At 46.2% G+C, this 26,941-nt stretch overlaps 1 protein-coding gene across 7 annotated transcripts in view; it reads right to left on the bottom strand.

Moving 5' to 3' along the window:
* Positions 1 to 26,941, bottom strand: part of SEMA5A (semaphorin 5A) — a 460,606-nt gene that overhangs the window by 400,275 nt on the left and 33,390 nt on the right. For 6 of the 7 annotated variants that reach the window (XR_004284305.1, XM_032337782.1, XM_032337773.1 and 3 more), the window contains exon 2: positions 1,842 to 1,924. The exons of the other annotated variant lie outside the window; for it this stretch is intronic. The gene's annotated coding sequence lies outside the window, so the exon portion shown is untranslated. The remainder of the gene's footprint in view (positions 1 to 1,841; positions 1,925 to 26,941) is intronic. 7 annotated transcript variants of the gene reach the window in all.

The following is a 26,941-nucleotide window of genomic DNA, read 5'->3' as shown; positions in this document are numbered from 1 at the left end:
GAGGACAAGGGGAGATGGAGACGAGAAGGGAGTTGGGGGAAATTGGAAGGGGAGATGAGCCATGAGAGACTATGGACTCTGAAAAACAATCTGAGGGTTCTGAAGGGGCGGGGGTGGGAGGTTGGGGGAACCAGGTGGTGGGTATTAGAGAGGGCACAGATTGCATGGAGCACTGGGTGTGGTGTAAAAACAGTGAATACTGTTAGGCTGAAAATAAATAAAATAAAATAAAGTAAAGTTTTTAAAAAAAGCATCTTTAGAAATGTTCACTGGTTTGTGTTTCTGGTTGTTATTTATTTTTCATTTAGCTCCAGTGAGAAACTACTTAACACTTTCATGGTGATCAGCCCACTTTGAACAACCTGAAATCTCAGCCAGGGCTCACACACCATCTTCCTACGGGCTTTCCTGAGGCCCAGACAGGCAGGTGACACACACAGACATGACATCCAAAGACTTGTTTGTCCATCGGCAGCTTTGCCCCAACTAGAAAACACTAGATTTGCATGCACAATTAAGTGAACAACAATGGTTTTGCAGGGTAAGCCCTGACATTTAGATCTGAGTGCCCAGCTATCCACCTCCAAGAGAACTATCTCAAATAAAGACACTACTAGCCACACTAGTGGATCAAGATTCAGGCCACCTCCCCCCACAGAGGGTCCTTTGCTTCAGAGATCTGAGTGGATTTCGATCACACTTTGGGCCACTCCTCATTTCTCTTAGCCCATTTTTAATTCCTGCTCTTAAACTTCAAATCCACCAATAAAAAGAGAGCCCCTGTGACCTTAGGCGTCCACCCTCAACCCCAGTAAAAGCGGGACCCCCAGGCCCACATGCTCTTTGTCTACCCATGACCTTGCCACATGGCCCCAGGGTGCTGTGTAATTTCCCCTTGTGAGAAATCAACCTCTAATTTTTTTCAAAGTTTCCTGGTGGTTGCTGCTGAAGGGCAGTTTGCAATCAGAGCCAGAAGGGCCAGTCCGGTCTTGGTTCGGAAAGGGGAGATGTCTGTAGGAAGTTCAGGGGGCCCAGGTGGGTGCCCCCAGGCATTTCTAGCTGATAGCATTGCAGCATGACCATCAAAAGGCTGGGACCTGCATAAAACAGGTTTCCTGTAGTTCAAAGGAATATGGTTGGGGAAAAAACCCAAAATGTTAGTTTTTTCCATAAAACTTGTCCAGAGATCTTACAAAATGGCAGGTGCTAGGCTCCGTCCAGGATATAAGAGTTTCTTTAATTGTAATTAAAACTGTGCAAAAAGGAACACAACCCCCAGCCTTTCACAAAACCTATGCCTGCACTGGCCCTCGTAGGCCTTGAGACAGGCCCAATGTCAGGTGAGACGGTGGGTAGTGGAGAAGACGCCACGGGGAAGAGAGCCAGGGGGCTGCAGGTGCTGTGGTGAATTCATTTTGCCACCACTGGATGGAATGTGCTGGGTACTGGAGATTACACTGCGAATGTGTCTGATCCATCACCCAGTTGGAGTATCAGAAATTTTGAGGAAAACCACTCTTCAGATAACATGTTGAAAGTAATTCAAACAGAACAGAAAAGTGAAGTGGGTATTTAACACTTAAGCACAGAAAGAGCCCTTGAAGGAAAAGCCTGGAGGAGGACAGGAGCAGCTCCCGAAGGGAAGGGCTGTTCCAATCCGGTCCCTCAGATGGATGGAGACGTCATTTCTAACATTATCATCCATTGTGATTCAAAGCACAAATGTCTATCTAATAGGCTACCCGAGTGATTATTTGCTTGAAGTCCAGTGCCTTCAAGCACCACTCCAGACATCCCATTTTTAGCTCGGTCATGTTGAACTTCAGCTGACACCCCCTTACCTTCCCGGGGTGTCACTGGCACTGTCCTTCTCGCTCCGTGATCGTGGACGAGCTACACAAGGGAGCCATTCAGCACAGTCTCTCTGAAACAGATAGACGAGGAATTTATAATTAAAGAAGGGAACGGTTCTCATTTGCTCTCCAAACAAATTGCAACACCTTGGTGAGACTGGGTCAGTAGAATAATCCAACATACGTAAAACGTCCGCGCACATGTCTTCAAAACAAAGGCCCTTAACAGATAGGATTGTCAACTGTCTTCTGTTCATTTGCTAAAAAACAGGACATCAAGAAAGGCCCAATTTGAATTCCTTCAAGGTCCCCCACAGCAGAGAAGAGAAACAAGACAAGCAGAACACAGCTTACTTAAACTGACACGGGCTTTGTCTGGCATGAGACCATTCTTAACAGTGCGGCTCTTGGACACTATATGTCAGATTTTTAGAAACGAGACAGATAGGAAAGTAGACCATTTTCTTCTTTCGTGGGATCCATTATTAATTTCTGAATTGGGGGGGAAATACTGCGCTAAAATAATTTTACAGTAAAATCGGGCCTTGCGTCTCAGTAGCTCATCTCGAAAGCATGCACTCAGACAGACATCTAATGCATCAGAAACTGCACTCCTGATTCAGCCTGTGCTCACACAGGCTGGCCTAGAGCCTAACACAGGGCTTCCAAAATAACCCACCCGCGGGGACCTATGCTGACACCAGATCCCACCACGGCCCCCCCTCAGGGCCTGCTGCTCCCCGGGGAGGACCTGCACACACTGCACAGGTCTTCGGGGGCCACCTAGGGGACAGCATCCTTGATGATCACCTCCCGTGTCACCCAAGCCTTCACTCAGACGTTTTCCAGCTTCTTTCTCAGAACCGGTGAGAAGCGACCATCAGTCTGTCCCGAAGCTCCCGCTGCCCTTTCTGTCTGTGTGTCCCTCTATCCCCTTCCAGATAAATACAGAGAGTACAGCAGAGGCTCCATCCCCTCCTTTAAGGCCTATGGAGCAGCTTGGGTGCAGAGCTGTCAGAACCCAGGGGCAGATCAACAAGGGAGAAACTTGGGAGTCTTCTGTCCCAAACTAGTGATGAATGACAGGCGGTCCTCCTTAGGAGTGAACAGCACTTAGTTCAAAAACACATTCCTGTTCAGCTTCAGTCAGAGGGGCTGTGCCTGTATCACGCACCCCTTTGCCTCAGTTTCCCTTTCCTGAGAAGCCCATCACAGCGCTCCGAAACGAGCAGTCACTTTACCTACAACAGGGCCTTTGAAGTTCTTTTATATTTACCTACCCAGATTGTACATATAGTGCAAAGTCATGAACAGATGCAAACACAGGTAATTATTTTTTTTAAAAAAAGTAAAAGCTTATGAACAGACAATAAGCATTGTCAAATTCTCTGATTGAAGTCAGGCTCGGGTTTCTTTCTTTCTTTCTTTCTTTCTTTCTTTTTTAGAGGGAGAAGGAAGGAGGGAGGGGGAGAGGCAAAAAGAGAGGGATAGAGAGAATCTCCAGCAGACTCCCCACTGAGCGAGGAGCCCAGTGGAGGGCTCAAGCTCATGGTCCTGAGATCACGACCTGAGCTGAAACCAGGATTCGGATGCTGGAGGACTGAGCCACCCAGGCACCCCCAGGTTCAGATTTCTACCATCGACTTTAATGTTTTATTTTAATCAGATCACCTTTAAATTGCCACCACAAAAATAATGTTAAAATACTAAAAAGATAAACACAAAAATAACAAAAAAGGAGAAAAAAATTTATTCCCACCGCCATTTCACCCATCAGAGAAGGGCACCGTGCCCTGATTTCTTATGGGTAAATTTGACAGCACCGCAATCATGAGCAGAGATCCTAATTCCATACATTTATTGAGAGAAGGAACCCCAGTAAAATTCATTGATTTGCTATTAGTGGTCTTCAACTCATGGAAAAGCATCACTGGCTAATATTCATGCTTTTCATTGGCAAATCTGTGGCCAGTGTGCTTGGAATACAGATAGAGGGCACGCACAGTTTCTATGAAGTTGAACAGTTCATTTGCAAAGTTCATCCATTCATTCAACAGCTTTTTATTAGGTGTATCACACACTTTTTAAGAAACTGAAGACCCATCAGTAACAAGTCAGATAAATATATCTTCTCACATGGAGCTCATATATTTGTAAGGAAAAAAAATGAACAAGATAATAAGTAAATGTCATAATAAATTGGAAAGTAACAAGTCCAACGGAGAAAAGTAATAGCCTGCTGACCACTTTTTCTATGCAAAGCTTTGCGTACACATTACCAGTAAAGCATTATGGACACCTTTTCTAGAAGAGAAAATTGAGGCTCAGGATGGTTAAGAAACATGCTTGACTTCACACAAATGGTAAATGCTGACACGGGGGATCAAAAGCACATCTGCATAACATCAGAGAGTGTCTGTCTAATCCTGACTCTGCCGGACTCTTGGGCAATCCTGAAGGAGACCTCATTAACCGCGTGAATGGGGACACTGGGCTTTACACGCGCTGCAAGCCGGGGAAGAAGTTAACATATGGAAACGACACCGGATCACCCAATGCCCATAACCTCCCCAACATTCAAGCTCTTCTCACAGTCTCCTTGGTGTCTGCAACAACCTAATCCCACTTGGTTTTCATTTTTAGAGAAATCTTTATTTAGAATAGAGAACAGCATAAAAGAGACATCCTCTAAAGGCATACTATCATTCATCACATCCAAAACGTCGGGGTAACGAGGATGTCCTCCAGCAGGTGAGTGGGTAAATAAACTGTGATCCAACCAGACAAAGAGAAAACAAGCTGTCAAGCCAAAGAGACTCAAAGGAAACCTAAACGCATGTTACTAAGGGCAAGAACCCAGTCTTCAAAGGCTGCAAACTGGAGGATTCTAACTACAGGAGATGACAAATGGAAATGACAAAACTATTATAAGAAGGTTAGTGCTCGCTGTGTATAAGTGTGTAGGGAAGAACAAATAGGATTTTGTCAGGCAGGGAAACAATTCCGTATGATGCCACAGTGACAAGACACATCATCAGACTTTAGTCAAAACCTAAACAACGCACAACACTGACAGTGAGCCGTAATGTACACCATGGACTTTTTTGGACTTTTGGTGTTAATGCTATGTCAGAGGAGGTTCATTGGTTGTACCGAATGTATCCCTCCGGTGTGGGGTGTTGATGGCAGGGGAGTCTGTGGGTACACAGTAGGGGGCCAAAGGGCATATCAAAACTCTACACTTTGTGCACAATTTGGCTGTGAACGGAAAAAATAAAAGGGGGCGCCTGGGTGGCTCAGTCAGTTACGCGTCTGCCTTCGGCTCAGGTCATGATCCCAGGGTCCTCGGATGGAGCCCCAGAGTGGGCTCCCTGCTCAGCGGGAAGCTTCTTTCTCCCTCTCCCTCCGCCACTCCCCTGATTGTGCTCTCACTCTCTGTCAAATATATAAATAATTTTTTAAAATTAAAAGTCTATCATCTAAGAAATATATACAAACAAACATTAAAAAGCATACCGTCATGACCACTGTGAATGTCTATTCAGAAAGTTACAGAATCTTACACACCTTTTTTTTTTTTTTTTTTTTCCCAAAACGGCTTCCTAGACAAACATGTCTCGTTTGACTGATGCGACTCCTGAAGAATGACGCCCCTGGTAGCATTAATAATTAATTATTAACTTCTTTATTTCTATGGGGAGAATGTCAGTACAGTCTTTCTATTTATAAAACAGAGCTAACTGGGGGCGCCTGGGTGGCTCAGTGGGTTAAGCCGCTGCCTTCGGCTCAGGTCATGATCTCAGGGTCCTGGGATCGAGTCCCGCATCGGGCTCTCTGCTCAGCAGGGAGCCTGCTTCCCTCTCTCTCTCTCTGCCTGCCTCTCCATCTACTTGTGATTTCTCTCTGTCAAATGAATAAATAAAATCTTTAAAAAAAAAAAAAAAAAAAAAACAGAGCTAACTGAAAGCCATGGGACAAGGGAACAAGGAGAGAAAACTCTCATTTGGGCCTGACAGCTCTTGATAATGGGATTAAAGTTATATTTCTCCCCACTACAAATAAGCAAAGTCAGTATTGTTGTGTTTTCTCCTCTTGGAAATTTGTGCCGAGTCTTTGAGAGGAACTTTCCCCATGCCACGCTGTCCCTGACTCCCAGACGCAAGGACACAACGTGCTAACGGGATGGGAGCTTTGACACAACGTTGGCACGACACCAGCACCTCGTGAGGGGGCACACTCGCCAGGAGCGGCTCAGAAGGGACCTTACAGAAATGAAAATGTTTGAGAGAATGTTTTCTAGTGAGCCAACAAAGCATCCCTTTGATTTTCTCTCTCAGTGTGCCCGGGGTTCGTCACCACAGATGTAGGGTTATTATACCTTTAACGAGTACTATCTGCTGCCAGCATGTGCTGAATATTGTGCCTATTTAAGTTAAATTTTTTTAAAAAATACATTTTTGAAAAATGAGTGGGCCATGTTATCATCCGGATCTGTATGTCCAAATGTTCCCCAAGAAGCTTAATTGTCCCCTTTTAATAGAACCAAAATAAGTGAGCAACTATCCACAGAGCTCTTTCCTTTGCATAATTAGCCAGGTGTTATCGTAATAATAATAAATAAAAGAAATTCAAGATACAGACCCTGATCTCAAGGTGCATTCTTACGGGGGGCAGAGGAAAAGACAAAAGCATACATAGAAGTTCATCTTTTAATTCTCAAACTCGAGACGATCAGAAACAGAACTTAAAGGCAATACAATATTCATTCTAAAATTGACCCAGTAGGAAATGAAAGTAGTAAAATCCACTCCTTCTAAATATAATCTTTATGCTTTCCAAGTGAGTTTCCAAAGACTGGACACTCAATAAGAACAGACTGCGCAGGAGACACACAGACAGGCTAAGCCGGCAGTTCCCCAACTCAGTGGCTCACCTGGGCTGATGAGCCATGGGGATTCCCCTGACAGGCTCTCTGATCCACTCGGCTCCCGGTCTCCTGTGCCTGACTCCATTTATTAGGTCTTCAAGGAGTCTGTTTCCGCCAGTTCCTGCTTCTCCCATGCCCCCACTAACCTCATACTTGCATAGAACTTCTGAGTCTGCAAAATTTCCTTGATCTTTCTAACTTTTCATCGTGTGTGTGATCGTTATTGCCATCTTTTTAGATAATAAAATGCAGGTTATAAGATATGTTCATGTTTGCAGCCAGTAAATACTAGATATCATTATTAACTTGGGACATTATGCAAAGATAAGTTTCCAAGGTTTTGTCCTTTAGATCAGCACATATTGGGGCATCGAGGCGAACACTAAAAGTTATCCTTTCAAAGTATCTGGTTAGAATGTTTACATTTGTAAGAAATAACAGATGCACCTTTGGGCGTTTTTTACTTTGGAAATTCTGGTTAACTGATTATATATAAGAAAATCCTCATCCTAGTTCAAAACTAGGAACTGCAGAAAAAGAAGGTATTTGTTCTTATGTGTGCAGGGACCCACCTCAAAACCAACGTAGCTGTAGGTTGTATCAAAGTGCTTCAACTTTTTACTCCCTTTGTGGCTGCCAGTATTTTAGGTAAAGCAGATATCTGTGTTCCTTCTCCGCCATGGGGCTGTCACACCTTTCGTTATACCTGAAATACACCAGAGTCCCTCCTAGATGATTAATTACCCAGAGTCAGGGATTAAATGGCCATCTCCAGGCATCAGTAAGTAGGCATGGTCAAGGACAGGGATCTCTAATAATAACAGCACAAAAGAGCATATCCAAGAGCTACAGGGGAAGCCTTCTCGCAGGATAGCAAATAAATGAGCCGAAACTGGGAATGTTCTGGGTCAGAGAAGCTGGCTCTTACGGGAGGCTCTATCGCCTGCACCATCGTGCTCTCCCGGAGCAAGAAGACTCAGGCTTTCATTTGCAGTAAGGACCATGCCTAGATACAGAATCAGTGGGTTCCACCATTAAATGTGAATTTGTTGCCTCCCTACATGTCTGGGCCTATAGCAAAGGCTGGGAATAAGACTGAGCTCACAGTGCGGATGTTAACACGGCTGAGTAACCAGCGATCCACGCTCCTTCCGCAAGACGATCTACACTAAAGAGAATGTGTACTTAAGAGGGTGGGGAGAGAACCAGTGGGGCCAGTACAAGCCAGGAGAGCCAAAGGATAGTCGTAACCTTGTAAAGCCGACAAAGCAAACTAATATTTTTTACATTTAAAAATGGTCAGTAATAGGTAAGTAATAAATCAATGTATTTGATTGATTAGCAATTTGCACTTCTTACCCAAATTCTACTTACAAGAACTAGGAAATAAACTCTGAATGTAATTTTCTTAGTTGGTATTTCTGAATCTCTCTCTGCTCTTCAGCTAATGTGTAGAAGGTACATGACATATTATTTGATCATTAAAATATAATAAACCCTTCTTGGGATGCCTGGGTGGCTCAGTCGGTTGAGTGTCTGCCTTCGGCTCGGGTCATGATCCTGGGATCCTGGGATTCAGTTCCTTGTCGGGCTCACTGCTCCTCGGGGAGTCTGCTTCTCCCTCTCCCCCACCCCCTCCCTGTGGTCTGTCTGTCTGTCTGTCTCTCACTCTCGCTCTCTCTCATATGCATATGTACATACATATATACATAAAACTTCTTACTACAAATTTCCACCAGGCCAATTCAAAAGCTACAGCATAAATACAAATTGCAAAGATCCTTCCGACCATTTACTTATGGTTTTCGCTGAGAATTTATTCCCAGAGTAAAAGAAAGAAATGGACATCAAGTGTAAAGTGCAGTCTGCCTGCAGCTCGGGTCATGATCTCAGGGTCCTGGGAGGCAGGACCCTGCATCCAGCTTCCCACTCAGTGGACAGTCTGCTTCCCCCTCTCCGCCTGCCCCTCCCCCCAACTCGTGCTATCTCTCTCTCTCTCTCTCTCTCTCAAATGAATAAATAAATTTTAAAAATCATTTAAAAAGTTAATTCTTAAAGTTAGGAATAATCAGTTATAAGGGTGCAAAAAATGGGGTTTGCGGGCAGCCACAGAAGTCACTGCCAACACGAGGTTCGTGCTGCTTGCTGTGCCACTAGGGCTGAAGTCCTCTGTCTCTGAGCCCGGAGTCTCCCGGCTTCGGGCAGCCTCCAGGGAAATGTGGCAGGATAACCATTAGCTGACAGGTGGGCTCAAACCCCTTCACGGTTTTTGACAGGACGCCAGCGACTGCGTTGCTGTTCACAGAACAATTTCTGTTCACAGAAACTAGGCCAGGGACTAGCACCGTGGCCTCATACCCCCACTGGAGGCCCCGCGGGTGAGAGTTTCAGCCTCTGACCTACCAGTTCTCCACCCACCAGACTCTCCGATGGATGTGAGACACGCAGCGTTCGCTACGCCGTCTCTGCCTGCTGGGGTGCCGATAACAAAGTACCATAGACCAGGTGGCTTAGGAGCAACAGGAGTATTTTCCTGACTGTTCTGGAAGCTGGAAACCCAAAATCGGGGTGCCACGCAGTAGGATGAGAACTGTCTTCTAGGTTGCTGACTTCTCCCTGGATCCTTACACGGTGGAAGAGGCCAGGGAGCTTTGTGGGATCCCTTTTATAAAAGAACTAATCCCATTGTGGGAGGGGAGGGGGCGGCGGGTTCCATCCTCATGGCCTGATCCTAGCCCGACAGCCCTCACCTACTGTCATCACACTAAGGGGAGAGGATTCCGACATGGGAATTCTGGGGGACCACGAACATTCAGACTGTGGCACAAGGGATGTAAGATTATTTAAAAGAGAGAAGGAGCTGAGGGTGAGAATAATATGCCTTTCTTCTGGGCACAGCAATACGTTACAGAGGGAAATACGGCTGACCAAATGGGACACTGCTGGGCGGCAAAAATGCTGGTTTCACTCTGGACAGTGCTCACTTGGACTCAACACATTCCCATTGATACTTAAAAATGAAATGATGTGGATGTCACTAAACATTCCTGGTTTTCACACCAAAATGCCAGAGCTGCCAATCTAGTTTTAAATGTATTCTCTTTCTTTCTTTTTTTTTTTTTTTTAAGATTTTTGTTTTAAAATAATCTCCACAGCCAACATGGGGATCGACCTCACAGCCCCAAGACCAAGGGTCGCGTGCTCTACCGCCTGAGCCAGCCAAGCGCCGCTAAATGTATTTTCTACACAAAGGCCATATAGTCTTTCTATAAAAGCATCATTTTTTTAATACCCAAAGAAGCTGTCCAGTCTGGAGGAAGTCAGCGCGTGTAAAAATCCAAGAGGCCATTTAACAGACTTGCTTCTTACAAACGTCTTCATGAGCAGCTGGGGCTTGCTTTCTTTCTTCCTTTTTTTTTTACGATTGTATTTATTTATTTGACAGAGAGAGATCACAAGCAGGCAGAGAGGCAGGCAGAGAAAGAGGGAAGCAGGCTCCCTGCTAAGCAGAGAGTCGGATGCGGGACTCGATCCCAGGACCTTGAGATCATGATCTGAGCCAAAGGCAGAGGCTTAACCCACTGAGCCACCCAGGTGCCCCATGCTGGGTCTCTAAGAGATTCTAGTGGCTAAGTGGTTTCAGCGGAAGCACTGCAAGGGGGCGTCCTCGGGCTTTGTCAGGCTGCTTTCCTTTCCTAGCAAAAATCGGGCTGATTCATGTGGTTTTCTAAGTCATGCCTACAGGAGTGTCTTCACAAGCAAGATGAGGGAAGAGTAGGTGCTCTGTTCCCGCCCCGCACAGGCTCCCTTCAGACCACTCAGGGCACCGTGGCTCCGGGGACAGAGATGAGCGGGCCCACAGCGTGACCCCAAGCAGGAGAGGCCAGCCTGAGCCAGAGTGTCAAACGCATCACTTCTTGCATCCTCTTACCCACATCTGGTCAAAATTGAAATTTTCCCAAACCATAAACCGTCCCAAATTTGGAAGAGGGAAGTCTGGGGGAGAAAAATGTACATAAGACTTCTAAGATTATTCCCAAAATAGCTTTGCCTAATGAGAACAAATCGATTGTTGTGTTAGAAGAAAACGATGTGGGGAGATCACACCAGCTCCGCTGTCATGTCCTTCAACAATTTTAAAGGCCAAAGAAAGACTTTTGCCCCCAGACTAGCTTAGCAGTCCCCAATGCTTGCCCTGATAAAACCCCCAGAGGTTATACATCAAATATGGTTACTCTGAACTACACTACGCCAATACTTTCTTCCACCAAAAATATCACCAGTTCCTTCAATTAAGGCATCTGTGCCTTTCCCCTCTCAGTGAGAGGACAGTTAGGAAGAGGATTTTCCCAGAGAGCTTCGGCGCTGGCAAAGGGACAGGAGAGAATTAAGAAGGCTTACCTCCTCCTTAACTGTTCTTCACAGAATCTTTTCTCTTGCTATGCTGAATATTTATTTGTTTACTCATTGATGACGGGCTCTCCCTCACACACACACACACACACACACACACACACACACACTCACACACTGGAATGGAAGCCTCAGGAGGAAGGTCAGCGGTTGTATCCCCAGCATGCCCTTACTAGGGGGCACTAAATATTTCTTCAACGAACTTTTGAGCCAAAAGTAAAGTCCATTAATGAAGAATGTACAACTGCATGTTTTGATAAAACGCATTTTAGAGGAAGCTTAAAGATGCTGTAACTATGGCGATTTATCCCATCAGGAAGCTCTAGAAACTTCCACCTAGACTGTCCACAAAAGGCCATGACTGTTTCGAAGCAGCTCCCTCTAACAGAGAAGCTGCGGTGAATACAGCCAAGAGAAATAATATTATATGCCTTTTTCACATCGGGAAAAGGTCCAATTTAGCCCAGCTAGTAAGTGACAGGGTCAGATTTGAAATGCAGAGTCGTTAGAATCTGAAGCCTGCGGTCCGTCTGCTCGACACGCCGGCCTGCCCGCTGGTAATCGGGCCGAAACCATCGTCCGCCCCGAGTATTCTATTGGGTAAGTGACCCGAGGCAGGCAGGTCTGCAGAACTTCCACTCTTCACTTGTTATCGGTGGGCGAACCTTTCCCTGATTTACAGGTTAGTCCGCGAGGGTGTTTTCCAAGCCCATAAAACCACACACACCCTGTAACCAGCTACCAGGAAGGACAATATTCCGGGCAGCTTATTTGAGATAATCACTGCTCATTTGTGTTTTAATATGCATGAATAAAAAGGCCTTAAAATAGCCTTGCATATGAATCCAATATTTGTCTTTTAAATGACCAGTTAATCTGGTATGGTCTTCTAAATGCACTGGCTTATTAAAGAGAGTATCACAGGGAGCCATTTTTCTTTCCCCCTTTAGCTCAGTGTATCAGAGACTTACAGGGACACGATATTTCTGTCTGAAACACTTGGAGCCAGTGAAGCCAAAATGATACAGAGACGCGATCTGCCTCTGCGCCGGACGGAGAATGATGAGGTCCTAATGGTAACCGGCCTGGAGACAGTTAACAGCAGTGGTTTCCCAAGAAAATCATCACCATTGATCGCAATGCCTCAAAAACCATTATGCTCAAGTACCTTTTTATTTAAAATAATAATAATAATAATAATAATAATAATAATAAAGCCTTGCATATCTTGAGGCTTGCTGCCTCCCCTGATATTTTTCAAGACAGGTCCCACCCAGCTGGGACACACTTCCCTCCGGGACGGAGTCCACTGGAGCAGCAATGCTGGAGGAGGAAGCCAGAGCTGAGATGTCTCAGTCACTGGGCACACCTCATGGTATCTATGACATAGGGTTGAGTGTCACAGCGTACTCTGCTAAAGCGGAAGGAGGGTCACGGTAAAGGCTGTGTTCACGAACATTCAGCCAGCCACTTCAGGATACAGGCATCTACGCATGTTACCCGTGAGGACGATCCATCCTCAGAAGAGCCCAAAAGGAGGTGCCGCCCTTGTCCTTATTTTACAGGAGACAGGCATGAGCCAGAGAAGTCAGTGTCTCGTCTGTCGTCACACAGCAAATCAGTGAGGAGAGATGACTGGGCCATGAGCTTCTCTCCTGGAAGCTGCTGCCGCTCGTTCCCCCTGGGCTGCTTCGCCTTCCTTAGTTTCTCCCTAAAACTGTCTGTGTTAGACGCGGTCCCTCTTTCCTCAACGTGTAATGGCCTGTTTGACTCTTGGCAAGGGCTCAAAGGCAGACGCACTCTCTTGTATTCTAACTTGATAAACTGGATGTTAATTATTGGGGATAATAACTAGGGCAGGCAAAGCTGGAAGCAGGACCGAACACCGAGAGGCCATCCGAAGTTAAGTGCACAGAGGCCAAGGGACAACATGCCTAGGACGACGGTCCTGTTGACCTTGGAAGTACTTAAGTTCCTTCGACTCCAATGGGAGGCATCAGGAATGTTCACTGAACTGTCCCTTTAGTCACCTCGAAGGAAAGCTAACAGCTGAATTCTGAATTATTGAATAATCCTGTGTCTTTGATGTTTCTATTGCCTACAAACATTTTCCTACTGATATTATGAAAAACCTAATATGTAAGGTGCATAGCTAGAGAGAACCACTTCCCACCATTCTCCTGTCCCCGGAGGTTCACGATGGCCCTACACGTGCACTGGCTGTCAGGGGTCCCTCGGGCCCACCTCCTCACTCAGGAAGGGGCAGAGACTGGATGAAGCCGAGGGAGGCTGGCTCAGTAGCTCAGGACGATCCCAGCTCCGCCCAGCCCTCCTTCCTAATCTGTCAGGGAGTGCTCAAGTTCAATGGTGTTTGGAGAGATATGTTCCAGGAAACAGATGCCCCACTGTGCCCTAGGAAATTGTGTCTTTTCCATTAAGTCAGAGGAAAGAATGGCGAAGGAGGAACAGGGCCAAGAGTGCACTGGGTGAGGGGCGGGCGCACGGCCCTCTCACCCCCTCTCTGGAACCCGGAGGAGCACCAGGCAGCCTGCCTGGATTCACACAGCGCGAGAAGCCAAGTGTCAGCCCTCACGCCAGGGAAGTCCTGGGCCCTGGGGAGCTGCTGGCCTGTCCTCCTCGGCATCCCTTCCGCTTGTTTTATGTAGGCTGGGAAGATCTTTTTCCTTGGGTTGGCCTCTCCTCCACAGCGGGGGGGTCAGGACAAGATTCAGACAGAGGTTTGCAGGGAATGGAGAAAGAAGCAAGCTGGGCCTGCTTCGGGCTCTAGTCCCTGACCGGGCAACACGCGTCTACGTGTGCTTCAGGCGAAGCGCGGGGAGGAAAGGAAGGGAGGTGGCGGGGGCGGGGCCTGGCGGAGAGACGCTAGGTTGGGACTGGGGCAGAGGCCCAGTGAAGTGTTCCTGTACCTGGCCTTGGTCTTGGCCTCTGTGTTATTTCCTTCCAGGTCCTGGCAGATGGTAAATGCTCAGAAATAGGAGTCAAGTGTTCCTAAGCTTCCTGCTCTCAACCAGCACAGCTTACGAGGCTTAATACAAAATTAACCCTGATGAAATACCTCATCCACTCATCCAGAATCGAGAAACCATTTCCTGAAACTGGATGCGATTATTGCCCGCAGAGCACAAATTCTGGGCCCACGCTCAAAGGATGTATTTGTTACCTATACACCAAAGAGTTTCTAGAATAACAACACCATCACGTACATTTCAGAGCATCATTACCATCAACAAACATGAAGACAAAAATTCGTCAAGGCCACCCTAAAGGAACAGGATTTTCATCACACAACCCACCCATCTTTTTTAAGAAAATAATACAAACCTTGCCATATTTTATTTCAGCTCAGAAATAAATGTTTGAAACCTTAGTACAAATTTCTAAAAGGTAAGGCTTTTTTTTTTTAAAGACAGAGTTGTTGGGCTTCAGCTCTCTCGGACTCTGGTGGGGGTCCTCACGGAGGCACAGCCATGGTGCAGATGTGGGGTTCACGAGATCTACTGCTTGGCCCACAATATGGCACCGGGGAGCAAAACAGCATGGAACAGTAGATGAGCCTCATATCACAAACTGTCAGCTCATTTCCCCTGGGTGTGTCATACAAGTACCGTAGTAACAACTCTGACCCAATAAAAGGGTCATGCCTGGTCCATGAAGACCCAAGACCGGATGCTGGAGTTGGACTTGAACTGCGAACATCAAAGGCAATGTTTTGACCGTGGCTTGGGCTGGGTTGGGTTCACAGCGTCAGCAGGTGGTTTTGCTCTGAAATTTGTGTATCTGCTTCGTGTGTATGATTAACAATTACAGACTCACTCTATCAACAGATATATTAGTGACTGCAAGCTAAAAGGAACCTAGTGAAAAGGTATGCCGGCTGCCATGATGATAACGGCACAATCAAATGAGTAAACGCAAAGCCGTGGGCGTGAACAGAAGCACAGAAAGGTCCCAGCCCTTCCCTGGGGAGGGAAGGATGCTTGCGTTTTGCTGGTGCCACCTGGTGGGGAGCAAGGGAGACGGGACGCCAGCTGGCCCCAAACACAGAGGACTGCTCCCCCAACACCACCACCAGGAGACTTCGCAAGAATCCGACGTGTTACTATTCTTAAAATGTCCAACCTTTATGAGGCAGTGGAAGAACAATTATTTTCAGGGAGAACATCCAATATTTAATCAGGGAGAACATCCAATATTTTAGTATCGGTTCTATATTCTCTTTCTGTCCCCATCTGAGTCAACCCATTACTAAAAAAAGTCATCAAATGTGAAATTACATGAAAAAGCAAGAAACAGATAGAAATGACGGATGTATCTGGTATCGAATGCGCTACAAAATCTCAGAAATCGTCCTACTGAGAGTGGCACGAAGCAGCCTTGCTCCGTACAGAACGTGATAAATGCCTCACTGATCTAGTTGTCTAGATACGTTTTCTCTCCCCCACCCCATTAAGCTGCAAGCTATTTGAAATCAGAGAAATGCCTCTTATATCTCTAAATATCCGTCAATGCCTTGTGCACAGTAGGCCCTACAAATGAGCTCATGTCGGAACATGAAGTTGGACAACCGATCTCTCATCTCCTGGTCCAGAACGGACACTTGAAACTAGCCATAGCAGATCAATAACAAAAAACAAAAAACAAGAAACAAAAAAATCATCACTACACAAATATTGTCATTATCGTCAAAGGGATGGACTTAAAAGTCCACCTAGCTGTGTACCATCAACTCCACCCACTTAGGACAAAAACCAAACTCCAAACGGACTCCAGAGCGCCAAACTCTTCCATCACACAGTGAGGGAACAAGGAGAAACGGAGATGAGAAACTGTAGGCGAAGTGAGTAAAAAGCCCAAAGCTGGTGGTGTCTGGAAGAAGGGAAGTGGTGTTTTCCAGAGATAGGTACATAAATGAGTGAGAAAAGAGACGGGGTGGGCACCTCCCTTAGCAAGCCGCCGTCTGTTACTCACATTTTAATATCGTCTGTATCACCCTACAGTACGCCATATGCAATTAAGAAGAAATCGCAAGTTTTTAAATAAGTGACTGTCAACAGGCCAACCACAGAGCCCATTGCAACTCACTAAGTCAGTTCAGCTCTGGTTTATAAAGTTTTGATTAATCGTCAATTGCGTCTGTGTTCTTATAATACATTACTCAACACAACACATGGCTCAGTCTCCATCATTTACAGATTTGCCGCGTACTGATCATGACGAGGGGGCGGAGGCCGGCCCCACGAGGCCTCTGAAGCCACATTCCTTCCAAATGATAAGGAACTTCTGCTCAGAAGACACATGGAAAGAGCTTTCTGGCCAAACACCAAACATCCCGAAGGTTTCAGCCTGGTAGGTCTCGATGTGTACATTTCTCACCAGTGTGCGCCTTGTCCTACAACCAAGAAGGTTCATTTTTCTCTCGACTGATCCAGACATCATCATTTCACTGGCAGGGACCACGCGGAGCCGGTCCAGGCTGACCAGGGACAACGGCCCACACAGAGGTGCCCTGGGTAGCAGGCGCCACATACAATCCAAGAACCCCAGCTACATTTGCTTATCGGATAACCAAGGAAAAATGTCATAGCTTAACTGTATCCCCTGCAATGTCTGGGCCGTACTTACCCTACAGTGTTTACTCTCTCCGGCAACCCTCTCCACAGAGCTGCTTCAGGCTGTGGTCGGCGTCTGGCCCCTCCCTCCTGCTACTTACTTCAGGAGGGAAACACCTTTGTAGCCAAGGGTCAAGCACACTTGCTCCCTCATGGGTCTCTCTGCCTTTTTGGCTCCGGCCCACGCATCCCTTCTAAGCTGGATCCTTACTCCATGAGAATCTTTTTTTTTTTTTTAAGATTTTATTTATTTATCTGACAGACAGAGATCACAAGTAGGCAGAGAGGCAGGCAGAGAGAGAGAGGAGGAAGCAGGCTCTCTGCTGAGCAGAGAGCCCGATGTGGGGCACGATCCCAGGACCCTGAGATCATGACCTGAGCCGAAGGCAGAGGCTTTAACCCACTGAGCCAGCCAGGTGACCCCCGTGAGAATCTTTCATCAATACCTTCAGAAGCTAAACTGCTCACCAAACATGAAACCAAATCCCTAAGCAAAAGAATTGGCCATCCTTGTCTTCATGCAAAAACCCAGACACTGATGTAACGGCCACTGTGTGAGGCTAGAATTTCTTACACTGATTTTCTTAATATTTCTGATTATATAATACAAAGACCAGGGGGAAAAATTAATTAGCAACCTTCTAAGTAAGACTGGTTTTCTCCAACTAAAACCCATTTGATTCACAAAATATGTCAGCAGTTTCACAGAACTGTGTTGAAAGGTTTACAAACACAACTTAAGCTCTAACCTGTCATTAAAAGTTTAATATACCATAGAAAAATAAAATCCATGCGTATTTACATTTTCAAATGTAGGCTGCTGAGATAAGAGAACTTAAATTGCTAATAAATTATCTTTTACTCCAAAGACAGATATCAAAACATACATATGTGTGTCTGAGAAAGAAAGTGTGTGTATAAAATATTCTATTATAGAGGCACGTGGGTGGCTCAGTGGGTTAAGCCTCTGCCTTCGGCTCAGGTCATGATCTCAGGGTCCTGGGATCGAGCCCCGCATCGGGCTCTCTGCTCAGTGGGGAGCCTGCTTCCTCCTCTCTCTGCCTGCCTCTCTGCCTAATTGTGATCTCTGTCAAATAAATAAATAAAATCTTTAAAAAAATTCTATTAAAAATTATATAGACATAACCACATGCTCTTCTGGGTACTTCTCTATGTGCAGAATAACAAAGGGAATAGTTGCATAAACAATGAATTTTGGAACACTGAAAAATAAAATTTAATTTAATTTTTAAAAAGGGAATAGTAAGTGGGCAAAGGAAAGCATCTAGAAGCCTCATGAGGAACCAGAAGTTTGCAAACAGGAGCAAACACCAAGGCTGACCCCAGTACCCCTTCCCACCTCCCCTACGCAACCATCACCCTATCCTCGTGCACTAGGGCAGCTGGTGGCCATCTCCTGGTCCCTTGCTTCAGGTCACCCGTGATGGTTTCTGGCCAGTGGGAGGTAAACAGCAGGCACCAGGGAAAGTTGGGGAATTTCTTCCAGAGGAGGAACTGGAGGGCCCACCCCTCACACCAGCACCCGCCCCTCCCTCTTCTTGCTGGGACCCAGGCTGTCAGCCTCAGGAGAGAGGGGCAGCCTTCTTGTACTCTGCATGTGCCAAGCAGGATGTAGAGAAAAAAGCCGCACATCAGGGATGGCAGAGGGAAGGACAGAAGAAGCCCGGGAGCCAAGTCCCCCCAGGGCACCCCACCAGCCCTGGGCACACAGATTGCTGCACAACGATGACCCGGGTCTTACTTGGCTGCTCGGCCATAAATTGAGTCTTCGGGTAGAGGCAACTGAACATTTTCCTGACGGTTTTACAAAAGGAAGACTTAAAACTTCCTATTTATCTGCCTACAGGAAATGGAACTTGTTCAATTTCTGGATCATTCCACTGGAACTACTTAAACATGTCATGGAATTCAGGTACCTACATTTTTTTTCCAGGCATAGGGACAGGATTTAAAATGATCAAAGCCACCACAGAACCAAAGGAGACGAATACCTCACAGGAGCATTCTGAGTAAACTCACTCTCGGCCCCCAAATACCACTTTTTTAAAATTTTTAACCTAGAATGACAATACTGTGGAAGCACATGCAGGGTCCATGTTGAGGGAAAAAGAGAAGTAACAGCTCCCTGCATCCAACATGGATAATATTTCCTGGGGGCAGAGTTTATGGATCCGCCGCAGTGAAGACGCGGGAGAGAAACCATGTCCAGGCACGCGCGGAAATTTACCCAGAAACAGAAGCTGTCACCTCTCCGTAGCACAGACCGGCTGTCCTCGCTTGCGAGACATCATCCCCCTTGGAACAGGCACCTGCAGAGGCACCGCGTGGCCCAAGATATGGGGTGGGCACCATGCTTGTCCCTGGGCATGGCGCTTGTCCCTTGGCACTGTCCCAGAGAAACCAGCCAGCACAGTCCCAGTGGGAGGCCCCTGGCCTGCGGTCCCCAATTCCAAGGAAAGGCACGTGGCACGTCTGGGGAATCCACCCGAGACACACTGCCTGAGGACACAGAGGCCTCTCCGTCCTGAAATACCCTTCCCGGCGGGTTCCGTCGGGGCAGAGAGCAGGAAGGAGAGAGGAGCGTCCGGACGAGCAGATCTCCTTCGGGTCTTGGAGTCCTCCAGTGTTTTCCCAAAGGGACACCAGAACACTAAGCCCCGACTAAAAGCAGGGGTACAGAGCTTTCCTCCGGAGAAGTCATTTCCGGGATCATTTCGCACTACGCTTTGCATACGGTACGTGCCCCGTTGGGGAGACCATGGGAGATCCGGGAGTCGCTGGGGCAGCATTGTCCGTGAAAGGGACCAGCACCTCTGGCCTCTCCAGGATTTAAACAAAGGGGCGCAAGAGTGAGAGTATTCAAAGCGGTTTGAATGCTCTCACCCATCTGGGGCACTCGGCGGCCGCAAGCGGGGCACTCCAGGCACCCCCACCCCACAAGAGGCTTCCCCAGCACAGCGCCTGGTGCCACCTGCGGGAGAGCCACCTCCTCCATGGGAACACGGGGAGAGATCGAAGGCAGAAGGGAGGGCTCCGGCAGAGGAGGGAACAGAAAAGCAGCCCTGGGGCCCAGACGCAGGTGATTTCTTGGACACAGAGCCGGCTGATGGGTGAAGCCCGGGCTGCCCGGGAGAGCTGGTGTCCTTGGGGACTGTGTTCCCATGCAAAGCTCCTGCCAGTGGACTGCAGAGTGGTTTGACATTCACGTGAGGCCAGCCCCACGGATGTTAAATAACATCCTAAAGTTGTGTACGCTACACGTTTATAAACAACACTTGGACACTGGACGTCTTGTCATGGAGGAAAGTCAGCACAGCGGTCCGACTCCTAAAATGACATCATTCTGGACTAAGGATAGCCAACTCGGAAGCCCAGGCACCTGGGGTTAGTATAAAACTGCTTGTTGTCATGGGACAAAGATGAACTTCAAGCCACAGATTTCTTTGAAACCCAACACCTGGTATCACCGAAGCCAGTAAGGGTCCAGAGTTCTGCCAGGCACAGAGAACATGCTCAAGAAAAGGCAGCCAATGTGGGCTCTTACGGGTAAGAAGGGGTCACGGATTGTGAATCGCGACCTTCTCCGTGTTAATGTGACTAAACTGAAGAAGCACAAATGTTTATTTCTTACAAATTCAGTTTCCACAAAAGATGTTCATTCCTACAAACGCAGCACTCATTTTAGACACGCTGGAGCCTCTGTCGTTTCCCGGAAACTTCTGCCAGTCCCAGGGACTCAGTGGGAGCAGGACACAGTCCTCGTGCTCTTGGGGGTGGATGCAGCAGAGGGAACAGAGAATAAACCCATGAATGCAGATACGGAATGTAACAGCAGGTGAACATACGCATGAAGAAGAACAGAGGACAGCGAGGGGACAGAGTGACATCAGACAGAGCAATGATGTTCCTGAGCTGGTGATGCTGGAGCAGACTCCATCCTGAAGGGAAGGAAAACCCGTGGGCGTCGCTCAGCAGCTGAAGGAAGAGCATGTTGGTGAGCATGTCTGGAGGAGAAAGTGGTGAATGGAGACCAACGCGTCCGAGAGCGAGGCCATGTGAAGCTTGGTCATTGGTGGGTTCTGAGTGGAGACGCCATATTGCTACTGAGGCCACCAATGGAATAAGTCATGGTGCCCAGTGAATGGTGAGGGGTGTTTTGTTGGGTTTCCTTTTTATCCCATCTTCATTTTTTCTACCTATGACCTCATCCCATGGCTTAGACTTTCCTGTTTTCCTAATCCCCTCTACTTGGTTTAACGGCCTGATGATGCCCAACCATCTTCAGCACTCCCGTAACTTCATTTTTGACAGCAATCAAAATTCATCACCTCCTAACTTCTCGTGAACAAAAACTGCAACAAGTTCATAGCTTAAAAGTCTTGAGTTGGCTTCGCTGTTCATATTCTATGTAGGCAGAAAAATGCAACAACTTATAGGAGGAAATATCTTCTGGAAACATCTAATATCACCACAACGATTAAGCAGTTTCACACCGCAGGGACCAAGGATGTGATGCCCACTTTCCTCCTCCTCTCCTGGATCTCGCACTCATTTTATTAGTTCCCAAAAGACCAGAGGATCTCGCTTTCGACAGAGAGCTCCCCAAGTGTGGTTCACCCAATGAATAAATCCATTTAGCGCAACTTTTTTTTAAATGACCTTTCACTTATCTGTGACACAAACTTTCAAATTACAACCTCACTTCGTCAGCTGTTTCGCTAACCACCGGGAGGACTTGAAACCAGCCTTACTGTTTGGGAGAAGAGGAAATAACCTTCCAGGTCGATCACAGCCTCCTACTGGGGGGAAGCACACAGACCAGAACCCTTTCTGAGGACACCATGGAGGCTGTTAAACCTCCTCTGTTAAACCTCCTTGACTTCCGTGAAGCCCTTGGAGAAGAGTTACTTGATCGCCCTTCTCAGAAAAACAGAGCAGTGGGAGGGTCAGTGCCCACACACACACACAGAGCCCCCACCCTTGAGCCCAGAGGACCCCAGAGAGGGAGCAGATGGGCCAAAATGCCTCTGACGGCAGATCTTCCCAACAGGAAAACCAGATCTAAAGCTAGGATAATGGTCTCTTCTCTAATCGCTGCAAGAAGGTGCTCCTGGCTGGGTAGCATGGTTTTCTTCATTGTCTTTGACTTCCCAGTTCATGACTTCAGTGATCAATAATAAGAAAGGCCTCAAAATGAGCAACTGGAAATTTCTCCCAGCAGATTAACTGCCACGCTAGCAGGTCGTCTCCACATTCATCAAGGACAGAGTCAGATGAAGCATGCCAAAAATAAAACCAAAAAGTGTAAGGAGCTATCAAGAGACATGGCACCGCAGATGAGGGAAGGGGTTCTCGACCTCCTGCGAAATTTTCTAGTATAATTAAATTAACCCATCTGACCAGAATAATTTACATGATGGCGACAGACAGAGGAAAGAATAGAAGGAACCAGATAATTCAGGCTTTCTTTTAGAATCATCTGAAGATGGGACTAGCATTAGCTGAAGGTCAATTCGTTGTGAAAGTTTAATTTTATATTAGCTGTAATGAGGACACTCTTTTAGAAGAAGACACCTATTGCTTTAACTTCAAACCACTGGTTAGAACGTGCCAAAATTACCTGACTCCTTAATTTGTCCATATCTACATTTAACTGCTATAAAATGTATTAATACAGACTTAAAATTCTAGCAAGTTTTTTTTTTTTAATAAAACAGTAATAGAAAAGGGTCTCTTTTTGAAAACTTTGTTTTGGGCTTACAAACAACTATCATCAGACAATATTACGTAGCTCAGTTTTTAGAGCGACAACTGTCAGGCATCCCATTTAAGCAGGAGGCCGGGTCTAACGGACAACAAAGTGCACCCCATCGGGCAGGGTTGAAAGCAAAGACCCTTCATCTCTTGCAGCTTCAAAATAAGGGATCAGAGGCTACCGGGGTGGGAAATCTCTGCATTGTTTGTTGTGGCCTTACTAAGTGTGGGCAAACATGGCAAGCAGACACGTCGAGATGATAAATTCCTTCAAAACCAAGTCTTTCCAGCCGAAGCCACAGGTGAGCTTCCACAATCAGCCTCCGTCTCCATGAGTGTCCCGCCATGCTGACATCATGCCCCCAACTCTGCGTGCCCTCCCAGGATCGCCATGGTTCCTACAGAAAGCCCTTCTCCATAACTCCTCTGAAGCATGGGCTGGTGCCTAGATAACCTTTAAAATTAAGTAATTACTGAGTATTTATTAAGAGCTGATCTTATTGTTTAAGTTCGCTACAACTGATAATGAAATGGGTGTCAATTTCCATAGAACGATCGATGTCTACGCCTGGTAGAGATGGAATGAAAGGAGTAAGGTAGCATAGGTGTTATTTTATGAGAAATAAAATAGTTTTAACAAGTTAGGTGGGTGCATTCCATCCCAACTGGATCTAAGTATGCTTTAACACTACAGTAAGAGAGCACGTGTTTGCCTAGCGAGCAACAGCGCGTTCACCACTGCCCTAGAGTCTCCATTATCTTCAAGTCACTGTCACACCAGAACCATCCCAGAATACTTTGTGAAGATTTAACCAGTTCCTCAAAGAGAGGAGACGTCCGCAGTCTTAGAAAGCAATGCCATGTGGCGCAGTATGACATCTCGTTCTTACGCCTACAACGTGCCTCCATCACCTTCTTCAGGAACACATACTCTGTCAGACATGATTTCCACACCTTCTACACAATACGGTTACCAATGCTTATCATTTCTCCCAGATACACTCCTGAGCTCTTTCCTCATTCCTTGGTTTCCATATTTAATGCAACACCTGTAAAGACTCTGTCCTAAGGTCTCCGTCAGCCTACGAAAGAAGGAAACAGGCCCTGTTACTGCCACAGGGTGACCTAGGCAGGACTTGGGTTCCATCCCAGAAGTGTCCACCATGGAAAGCTGTTCTTCTAGCACAAAGGGAAATGTGAGAAAGGCAGTGTGGGGATGCACTTCTGGAAAAGGATTAGGAGGCCATGGTAACAAACAGGAAAAGAGGAGCCATTATGAGTGGGTCCTCTTAAAATCCAAAGATTTGAATTCATGCCCCCACCCCAACACCAGCAATAAGGAACACACCTTCTCCAGTGTCTCACCTGGGGCTGGGGCATGGCTTCCTCTAAAGACAAAGCAAGAAACCAGTGTCACCACCCTCTTCACCATGAAGCTCCCTCCACTTACCACATCCAGCCCTCACCGTGTCCTGTACACCGAGCCTCCTAAATTCTCGTTAACCGGACCCCTTTCCCTCTCACCGTTGCCTCTAATAACAGCTGCCATCATATCAAGCTTGGGCTACTTAAAAGGCTCCCAAACTGGTCTCTCTGCCTCCAATCTCGCCCTCCCCCAACCCATTCTCTGAGCTACGAAAACAGTAGTTTGTAAAATATCTACGGAGGCATACTACTGGCAGAGGGGTCAATCCTGGCTGGACAGAGAGCATCTGGTCTTCACTGCTCCAACCCGTCTTGCACCCTGGCCTTCCAACACAGAGCTCCCTCTGCCTGCCCAACCTCTCCCGCTAGCCCCCCTCGCCTTCCCTGGTGTCCCCGTAACAGTTTCCTTGGTAAAGCCTTTCCTGAACTTCCCCAACTACCACCTCCCCGAGCTATATGCTCTACAACCTTCTGGACTTGCCAGAGCCTCCTCCCACTTCACTGCAGTTACTTTTATGACATCCCATCTTCATTGACATGATGGATGTGCAGTGAGATTTCACAGCCCCATCCATCCTGTCCAACACCATGTTCTTGGTACATATTACAGAGTAAGAGCTTAATGATATGTAACAAGTGGAAAGTGAATTACAATGAAGAACCAAGGTTTAGGAGTGGCAACGAAACCAATACCTCAACAAGAAGAGAGAAGCCAAGTCATCTTGCAACCATGTACCAAACCTGGCCAAGCAGAGGGTATCAGGTAGGTGTAAGCAGAACCCCATGACCCTAGAGCTGCAAAAGAAGGGACTTTGGCAACTGGTGACAGGAGAAATTGGATGGGACCTGAGAAGTCCACCTTCAGATTTCTTCCATGATCCACTACTATCCAGGGCTTAGTGCTTAGTAGGCATTCAACAGATGGTTGTCGAATGAATGAATATTGGTTCTAGAGCCCCAGGATCCCTGCAGCACTATGGGGACAGTCTACTCACATGGGGCCAAGGCCCTAACATTCTAATATCCTCAATTTTATAAAAAGTCAGAATTTCACCTTAACACATAGTTTCTGGGTACGCCTCTAGGCAAATCAGCAGATCTCACTAGATGGCTTCTTTTCGAACAATCCATTTACTCATCCACTGAAGAAATGAATACACTATTGAGTAAGACAAAGTGCTTCCATCACGGACCTCACCGGAGTAGACAGAAACAAACAAGATACATACTAGAAAGTGTATTATTTCAAATATGATAAGAGGGAGGAGGAAACTAAGGGCAGAGGGAGAAGCAGCAGATTTCTCATGGGCATGGCAATGGGGTCTTTCCGATAGGACATCCAGGAACAGACCTTCTGGGGAGGCAACATCCAAGGGACCAGGTTGATTAAAAAGAAAATTAATTCCATGGACTCTGGAAAGAACTTTAAAAGGAACTTAGAAGGAGCCTGAAGAGGGGCAATTGGCTGGCTCCGTCGGTGGAGCTTGCAACACTGGGTCTTGGGGTTGTGAGTTCGAGCCCCACATTCATTGTGGGGATTACTGAAAAATAAAATTAAAAAAAATAAAAATTTTAAAATTTAAAATAAATAAATAAATAAATAATAAAATTTGATTTTTTTTAAAAAGAAGCTGTACCATTTTAATCCCCATCACCTCAAGCACAATGCCCAGCTCAGCTCATTCACTCATTCAATCTTCCTTTCACTTATTGTCTCACTGATTCCTTCAACAAAGGGCTACTAAGGATTTACAGGACGCCACATGCTGTGGCAGATGATATTAAAGTAACTATTGGTTGTTGCTTGATTTGGAAGAGTTATGTGAATCTGAACACATAAATTCTCCAACACTGGGCAGATTTTGACCAACACAATGGCAATTTCATGTGATTCATACGTGATGTTTTTACTGTGGATTGGTAAACCCAAACTACTGGGAGGTAAAGAACATGTTTTAGAAACTTGCTTTTTCAAGTCCTTTGTAACTGCTCATTTACACAGCCTGACAAGATTCTCATAGTTTCAAGTTGCAAAGGAGTCTCAACTCTGAGTTATGGGGTATTCTGAAGGAATCTTTGTTAGCCTTATTCCATTCATAACTAATGATTAAAATAAACAAAAGTGCATGTTCTTAAATTTATATTCAGACCCTTCTTCCAACTTAATGCAAAGTTTATACTATTTTCTGTGTACTGGTATACATGAGAATACCTTCCACCTACTTCTCAACTAGAATTTCAACCTAGGTCTATCTTTCCAATCCCACAAGAGAGAAATGGTGTAACATATAATTTCAGGTACCAATACAAGAAACCCAGCTAAACAACTTTGAAACGTATTTTCGATGACAACCATCAGACACAAACACACAAAACTGCCAAATAAACTGAATCATAATCCATTCAGTCTACCATGCCAGTTCCAGCAGACCCACTGTTGGAAGCTGCTGTTGTCTTAACCCATTCAAACATCACTCCACATTCCATGGCCACAAATATCAAATACTGTCCTTCCTCATATCAATATTAATAGCTGGAAATACTCTGAGTTCTCTCAGTTGCCATTAATGGCTCTTTCATTCATGAACTCATCTAAACCCTTACAAAATTCACATACAGTAAATAATTGTAATACAGCCCTTAACTCTTGGGGTGATGATGCACATTACAGTTGGGTTTCCTATGGTGAAACGTACTCCTGCGGACAGAAGCGTATCACATTCAAGACACTTCTGATGTGGCAACCATGATTAATTACGCTCATTTCTGTTACTCATTATGATACAAAACTGGAACAGATCTTTTCTCAGTTTACACTAAATTAAGGAGACATGTTCTTCTGACAACAGAACTACCTTTTTTGTCTGGCTGATTCAGGAGCCAATGTCAAGGGTGAAAATTCTCTGACATTTCAATGA

The sequence above is a fragment of the Mustela erminea genome, chromosome 3 (genome assembly GCF_009829155.1).
Source record: "Mustela erminea isolate mMusErm1 chromosome 3, mMusErm1.Pri, whole genome shotgun sequence".
Classification (NCBI taxonomy): Eukaryota; Metazoa; Chordata; class Mammalia; order Carnivora; family Mustelidae; genus Mustela; species Mustela erminea.
Note: the sequence above shows the minus strand (reverse complement) of the source record. Positions and strands in the feature narration are given on the sequence as shown.